General features: G+C 38.9%; 1 protein-coding gene across 2 annotated transcripts in view; it reads left to right on the top strand.

Moving 5' to 3' along the window:
• Positions 1 to 6,286, top strand: part of LOC106876248 (EF-hand calcium-binding domain-containing protein 10) — a 15,463-nt gene extending 9,177 nt beyond the window's left edge. Inside the window, exons 1-3 of one of the 2 annotated variants that reach the window (XR_001410216.2) lie at positions 47 to 577; positions 4,240 to 4,293; positions 6,008 to 6,286. The gene's annotated coding sequence lies outside the window, so the exon portion shown is untranslated. Of the gene's footprint in view, positions 1 to 46; positions 578 to 4,239; positions 4,294 to 6,007 lie in introns of those variants that run through there. The other variant, XM_014924737.2, reaches the window with a different exon arrangement.
• Positions 6,287 to 7,700: the final 1,414 nt, after the last annotated feature.

Below are 7,700 nucleotides of genomic sequence, written 5' to 3'. Positions count from 1 at the left end.
CCGATATACATTAAGTGCCGACTACATAAACAAACGATTCTGAAACAATTAACCCTAACCCTAACCTTAGGGTTAGGGTTAAAGCAAATTTAAAATGAAAAAAGCAAATAAAACGAAGGTATGGAGATTAAATACGCTTTACATCGCTTAATGAGCCAAAGGAGTAAATGTAAACAACTGAATACTTGTCAGTGAATGGTTGAAATTATCGAAATAAGACAATTTTTTACATGAAATAAATTCGAATACAAAAGTATTTTTCTGTTCTATAACACAAAATAGATAAGTATACGAAGTTTGAAAGTCTTTCGGTACCAAAAACACTACGTAAAACATTAATGAAAAATGTGGCCCCCGATTTAAAAAAGATCCGAGACATTATATAGTGGATTCTTCCTAGATAGCCGAGTGTAATCTTGTTGAACGTGTGAAACGGGAGATAAATATCGATGTGCGTGCGATCTCTAATTACAGGAGATACAAATATCGATGTGCATCTTAGAACGGTAATCAATGTTGGATTCGTTGTCTTAAAACAATTAATTAATTAACATCGTGGATCATGTTGGGCAAGTTGGTAAGACATTTTCTTAACTTTCTAATATAGTTATTTGCCATTTAGGCATAACTACATATGTATATCCCTAGTTATGCCGTCACTGCATGATGAGGGTGGATGGGGTATACATCTGTTAAGCCGTTAGTTATGTGCTACTTTTAGTGCTATAACCATTGTTTATATTCTGTATTTTAACGTGTATAAAGAACCTTTTTTTTTTTTGTCAAAAATCAGGTTTCTTATACATGGATAGTATTATAATCCCTTGCAAAATCTTCTTTCCAAATATTAAGCCCCCAAAATTAGGGGGTTTCTTATACACGCTTTAATACGGTATATAATTTCTTTTTACTACGCTGTTTCATAGTTTGTCGCTTGACTTGTCATTGTAACGAGCTTGATGTCAGAAGGAAAGAAAGTGTATAATTGAATCAGTGCATTTGTCTTTTTTTTTAAAACAAAGTTAGTGATATTAAAATAGATCTTACAGATCTTGAAAATGTTTATGGCTATTTGTTTTGTTTATAGTGTGATCTGTAACAACACCGCCGTTGGTTACAGTTTCCAACCGACTATATGTTCTGGTTTACTTTTTTTTGCTCTGGTCGTTCTGAAGTCAAATGAAAAACCGAAACGGAAATAAGAAAATAATTTGATTTGTTTATACTTTGTAAAATACTTATTATACACTGCGAAAAGGACATGTGCTTCTTAAAATTTTGTGTTTGCTTCTACAGTAAATAACAAAGGCTTTCTTGAGATGTTCATGTACATAGTATTTACAAAAATATTTCCTTTTATATTGTATAATTTTAGGAAAATATGGTTAATTCTTATTTTCGTGTCGGATTAAAACGAAAATAATATTTTGAGGGGAAAAAAAAAAAACTTAAAACAAACAGAAGCAACATGTCTTTAGATTCTCTCTCTCTCTCTCTCATATATATATATATATATATATATATATATATATATATATATGTGTGTGTGCGCGCGCGCTTCTACAAGCAGATGGTTGCTAAAAAAATATGTAACGATTTAGCTGCCAACAACGTAGAGTACTCTTTACCCAGCGTTATCTCCGTTCGTTCAACAGCAGAACAGTGCTGAAAGATTAACTAGAGCGTAAAGGTGATAGAAGAGATAGTAAAAGAGATGTGCAATGGTAGAGGAGGAGGGAGGCTTGTTCATGAAGGCCTTAATGTGAACAAAAGGTGGATATTGTAAAGCATTGTTATAAAACAAAAATCACTATGAAATGCTTCGAATTTGGATCTGTCTTTCTAAAGGTTTCTTCTCTTTTGACCTTTCCTTCCCAAAATGCCTTTCCTCTGCCTGCTACTGTAATATTTGTATACGTATTGTATGTGTGTATACACACACACACACGCACAGGCGTGTTTGTGTGGTAAGAAGTTTGCTTCTCAATCACATAGTCCTGGGTTCAGTCCTGCTGCATAGCACCTTGGGCAAGTGTCTTCTAATATATGCCGCTGGACTGGCTCCCCGTGCAGGTTGCACATAAAAAAGCACCATTTGAGCGTGGCTGATGCCAGTACCGCTTGACTGGCCCTCGTGCTGGGGTGGCACGTAAAAGCACCCACTACACTCTCGGAGTGGTTGGCGTTAGGAAAGGCATCCAGCTGTAGAAGCTTTGCCAGATCATATTTGAGACTGGTGCAACCTTCTGGCTCGCCAGCCCTCAGTCAAACTGTCCAACCCATGCCAGCATGGAAAGAGGCCGTTAAACGATGATGATGATATATAATACATGCATATATATGTATACACGTAATGAGTGTTTTGGGCCTTTTTTGACATTGTGTGACAGTTGTATATGAGTCCCAATATCTTATGAGCATGGGTAAGTGGATATTAAATAATGATGATATATATATGTCTGTATGTCTATCATCATCATCATTTAACATCCGTTGTCCGTGCTGGCATGGCTTGGATGGTTTGACCAGGGTTGGCAAGCTGAGGGGCTGCACCAGACTCCAGTCTGATTTGGCATGGTTTCTACAGCTGGATACTCTTCTTAATGCCAACCACTCCAAGAGTGTAATGGGTGCTTTTACATGCCACTAGCACAAGTGCCAATTGTATGACACCAGTTTCTGCCATTACCACAATTTCACTTGGCTTGATGGGTCTTCTCAAGCATGACTTATTGCCAAGAGTCTTGGTCATTTGTCATTGCCTCTGTGTGTGTGTGTATCATCATCATCATCATCATCGTTTAACGTCCACTTTCCATGCTAGCATGGGTTGGACGATTTGACTGAGGACTGGTGCAACCGGATGGCTACACCAGGCTCCAATCTAATTTGGCAGAGTTTCTACAGCTGGATGCCCTTCCTAACGCCAACCACTCAGAGAGTGTATTGGGTGCTTTTACGTGTCACCCGCACGAAAACGGCCACGCTCGAAATGGTGTCTTTTATGTGCCATCTGCACAAGAGCCAGTCCAGGGGCACTGGCAACGATCTCACTCGAAAACCCTACGAAGGCCAGTCAGGCGGTACTGGCAACTGTCACGCTCAGGATGGTACATCTTATGTGCCACCTGCACAAGAGCCAGTCCAGGGGCCCTGGCAACGATCTCACTTGGCTTGCCTGGTCTTCTCACGCACAGCACATTTCCAAAGGTCTCGGTCAGTAGTCATCGCCTCGGTGAGGCCCAATGTTCGAAGGTCTTCCTGGGCCTACCTCTTCCACGGGTTCCCTCAACTGTTAGGGAGTGGCACTTTTTCACGCAGCTATCCTCATTCATTCTCACCACATCATTGCCATGTATATAGTTCTGTTGTGCTTGTCTACTCTGCCCTAATGCCTGACTATTGGTATTGGTTTGTTTGTGTCCCACTAACTTAGCAGTTCAGCAAAAGAGGCCAATAGAATAAGTACCTGACTTAAAAATAAGTACTGAGGTCGATTTAATTGACTAAACCCTCCAAGGCAGTGCTTCAGCATGTCCATGATAAGTGTTGGTGCTACATAAGAAGCACCCAACACACTCTGTAAAGTGGTTGGCAATTAGAAAGAGCATCCAGTGATAGAAACCATACCAAAACTGATAAATGGAGCTTGGTCAGCCCGTCAAACCATCCAACCTATACCAGTGTGTAAACCATGTTAGATGATGATGAAAATTATTTAGAAAAGTTTTAATGTAAACAAGAGTACTTAGAGAGCACAAACCTCCATCAAGGCAACACCAGCATCCTCTCAATGATTAGCCAGAGATAATTTTTAAAATGAGAATATCTGAAATAAACTTGTCTGTTCTCACAAATGAGGATACTAAAAATGAACCTGATCGCTCTCAACAATTAAAGAAACAGGAAAAATAATCCAGAATCCTTGTCTGGTACCAGATTGATCCCAAAATATAATCAGTTTGTGCCAGTCATGAGGCCAAACATCCCTGAAAGTTTCATCCGAATCCATTCAACGGTTCTTGAGATATCTTGTCCACAGACAAACAAACAAACGCAACTGAAAACAATACCTCTGCCTGCACTAAGGCAGAGGTAATAAATAAGTGATTTTGTGTCAGAGCAGCAGAGGTGGTTTCAAGCTGGTTGGTATCAAAAGGGTTAAAATGTATAAATGTATGTTTCTTGTCTTGTGTTTTAACATATAAATTCATTTTATTTTTATGTTATATTATCCAGGTTAGTTTTGCGGTTGGATTTTATGTGGGGGCCTATGCTGACCAATATTATTCTGTACGTATTCAGATTTCTTCCTTTTTGCATATGGTTATTTAGCAATATGTAATTAATATTTCTTTTACCTGATGTTAATATGTATTAGATTATTTTGTGAACCCATGTGTTTTGTATAAATTGTTGGATTTATACACACACACACACATGTATATGATCATCATTTAATGTGTGTCTTCCCTGCTGGCATGGGTTAAATGGTTTGATAGGAGCTGGCAAGCCAGAGTACTGCACCTATCTCCACTGTCTGCTTTGGCATGGTTTTTAAAGTGGGAATAGCCTTCCAAAACCAACCACTTTAGAGTGTGGACTGGATGCTTTTTATATAGGAGTTTTTGTTACATCAATGGGTGGTCCTGGGCAGCTCTGTGTTGCAGTGGAAGGGGCCAAAACTCTTACAGAACTATTTCATTGCCTAATGAGACTGCAACTTTTGCATTAGGAAACAGGTTACAGCAGAACCCTGAGCATACAAGTGTTTGCCTTAAACGATAAAACTATATATATATATTGGCACAGGCATGACTGTAGTTAAGTATTTTGCTTCCCATCCACATGGTTTTGGATACTTTGTGTAAGCATCTACTGTAGCCCCAGGCCAGCTAGTGACTAGACAGTGGATTTGGTAGATGGAAACTGAAAGAAGCCTATTGTATGTGTGTGTGGCATAAGAGGAATCAAATGTAGCATGCGAGTGAGAAGACTACATTGGTTTGGACATGTGATGCATATGAATGAAGACAGCTGCATAAAGAAGTGCCAGTCACTGAAAGTGGAGGGTACCCATGGAAGAAGGAGACCCAAGAAGACCTGGGACGAAGTGGTAAGGATGTTGGACCTCACACAAGAAATGATAATAGATTGAGATGTCTGGCAAAACGAAGTTCTTGAGAAGACCCACCTACGTCAATGAAACTGAGTTCTAGAATCACTGTGTTCCACCCACACATAAGAAAACTTTTCACACACCCTACCCCAACAAACCAAATTACATCTCTTCTTCACATCTCCTCCTTCGTGCACTATGCTTATCTCTCACTCCCCAATCCTGTCCTCATGACCCTGTTCACTCTATCATTGCTATCCAGTAGCTCTCCACCTCCACATACCCAAATTTTCACCAATCACTACATTCTCCTCCCCCACACACTGCTGATGCTCCTTTAGCAATACTGTATCACTTATATTATGACCTCCGTACCCCAAGGGTATACCCTAGCATTTGCCACCTTCACTCTCTTCTTTTATTCGACCATCCCATTTATATTCTGATCCCCGTCCCATGTAAGTATGCTTAGCATTTTCCCACCATCTCTCCAAAATTCCAGGCATACTCAGTCCACTCTGTTGAGTGGTTGGTGTTAAGAAGGGCATCCATCTGTAAAACCCCTGCCAAAACAGACAGAAGTCTGGTGCAGGCTTCTGTCTGGCCAGCTCCTGACAAACCATCCAACCCATGCCAGCATGGAAAGAGGATGTTGAACAATGATGATATTCTGCAAAAACATGTCTGGGCATTACCTTGCTTGTAGATGGTGAGGGTTGGCAACAGGTAGAGCACCGGCTGTAGAAAATCTGCTTCAGTAAACTCCATCCAACTCATGCTGGTATGGAAAACTGGATGTTAAAAAATGATGATGATGGTATATATGTGTGTGTAGTGTCTTTAAGATTCAATTATTTCATCATTGATGCCTTTTTTTTTTACACTTAGTTACCAAAAATTCCTGGGCCAATGGATTTGTATGAAAAAATCAAAGTAGAATTAGAAAAATACAAGAAAGAGAAACCTGGACCTGGTAAAAGTTAATGGATGTCAGCTTATTTCAGCACATTTTACAGAAACTGATTAACATGAAAAAAATTGTGATTTTAATGATCTGGCTGAGGAGTTGGTTAAGTTTCTTTTTCCTTTTAATAAATTTGATTTTGTGATGTTTTCATAACTGTGATATATAAAAATAGGAGTAAATAAAAAGATTGTTTAATGAAATATTTTTGTTCGTTTTATATTTGCATGGGTGTGTGTGTTTTTATGCTCAGTTATAATAAAAACAATTTTACATTAATCTGATGGTTACTTTATACTTTTGTAGAGTACAAATTTTTCATTCTTTAACAAGAATATTGTTGACAGTGACTTTGAAGTTTTGACCAGTTAAGCTAGTGTGTTCTGATGTGAGTGCTTTTGGAGTGGTTGGCATTAGGTAGGGCATCCAGCTATAGAAACCATGCCAAATCAGATTGGAACCTGCTGCAGCTCCATGGCTTACCAGCTTTCGGTCAAACCATCCAACCCATGCCAACATGGAAAACGGACGTTAAATGATGATGATGATGATGATGACTGGCATGGAAGATGGACATTAAATTTGTGGATTGATTTCCATTCTGCTTTATTGAAATTCAAGTTGGATATGACTTTCTTTAGGTTGCCAAGATGACAGGCAGTACTCTGGAAACAAAATAGCAACAGCTGTAATCTTTAATTCTGGGATCTGCTATTTTTATTGCTATTATCTCTGCCACTTCTTTTTCCTTTTGCTTTTCCTCTTCTGTACTGACCCATTCCCACTATAAAGTATAGCCTTATAGTCATCAGTATCTGGAGATTGATACAAAGTATTGGTAATCCATACTCGCCACATTTTTGTAATGTACCAATATGATGATGAGCCAAAAGTCAACATCAAACCCTATATCTCTGGCTATGATCCCTGAGATCCATGTATGATGAGACCAGGTACATGATGCACCTGCTCTATCTCTTCTTTCCTGATTCTCAGTCTTAAAGGCTGGACACATGCTTCTCTATGCTTTGCCCCAGTTGGTGGAATACACATTAACCAGGCCTTCTAAGGGCATGCATGAACTCTCTTTATTTTAATAAAAAATAGTAGTACATCACCTTCATCCTCACTCCTTTCTGGATAAAATTGTCAGGCAAGAATGTATTGTCTTTGGTAACACATCTCATTCATTCATTGTCCTTTTTCCTCAGCTGGTCCATGTCACTCATTTTGACTCTCAACACAAAAGATGGAATGTTGTTAGTAGCTCTTAACCACTACGCCATATAGTGTAGTGGTTAAGAGTGTGGGCTACTAACCCCAAGATTCCGAGTTCAATTCCAGGCAGTGACCTGAATGATAATAATAATAACAACATCGAAAAATACCTTAGGAATGAGAACCCAGGTTCGAAATTCCCCCAAGACACCTGATGAAGGCTGGAGGGTATATCAGCTGAAACATTGTGTTAACAACAAACAAGATGAGGACAAATATCCATCAATTGTAAATAATGTTTGTGTTGTTGGTGTTCTTGCTGTTTTATTATTTCTATTCAAATTAATGGTTCCCACAATATTAATTTTTTTTTTTGTGTCCCCCTCCATTGTATGACAG

The sequence above is a fragment of the Octopus bimaculoides genome, chromosome 3 (genome assembly GCF_001194135.2).
Source record: "Octopus bimaculoides isolate UCB-OBI-ISO-001 chromosome 3, ASM119413v2, whole genome shotgun sequence".
In the NCBI taxonomy this organism is placed as follows: Eukaryota; Metazoa; Mollusca; class Cephalopoda; order Octopoda; family Octopodidae; genus Octopus; species Octopus bimaculoides.
This window is presented reverse-complemented; position numbering and strand designations above follow the sequence as displayed.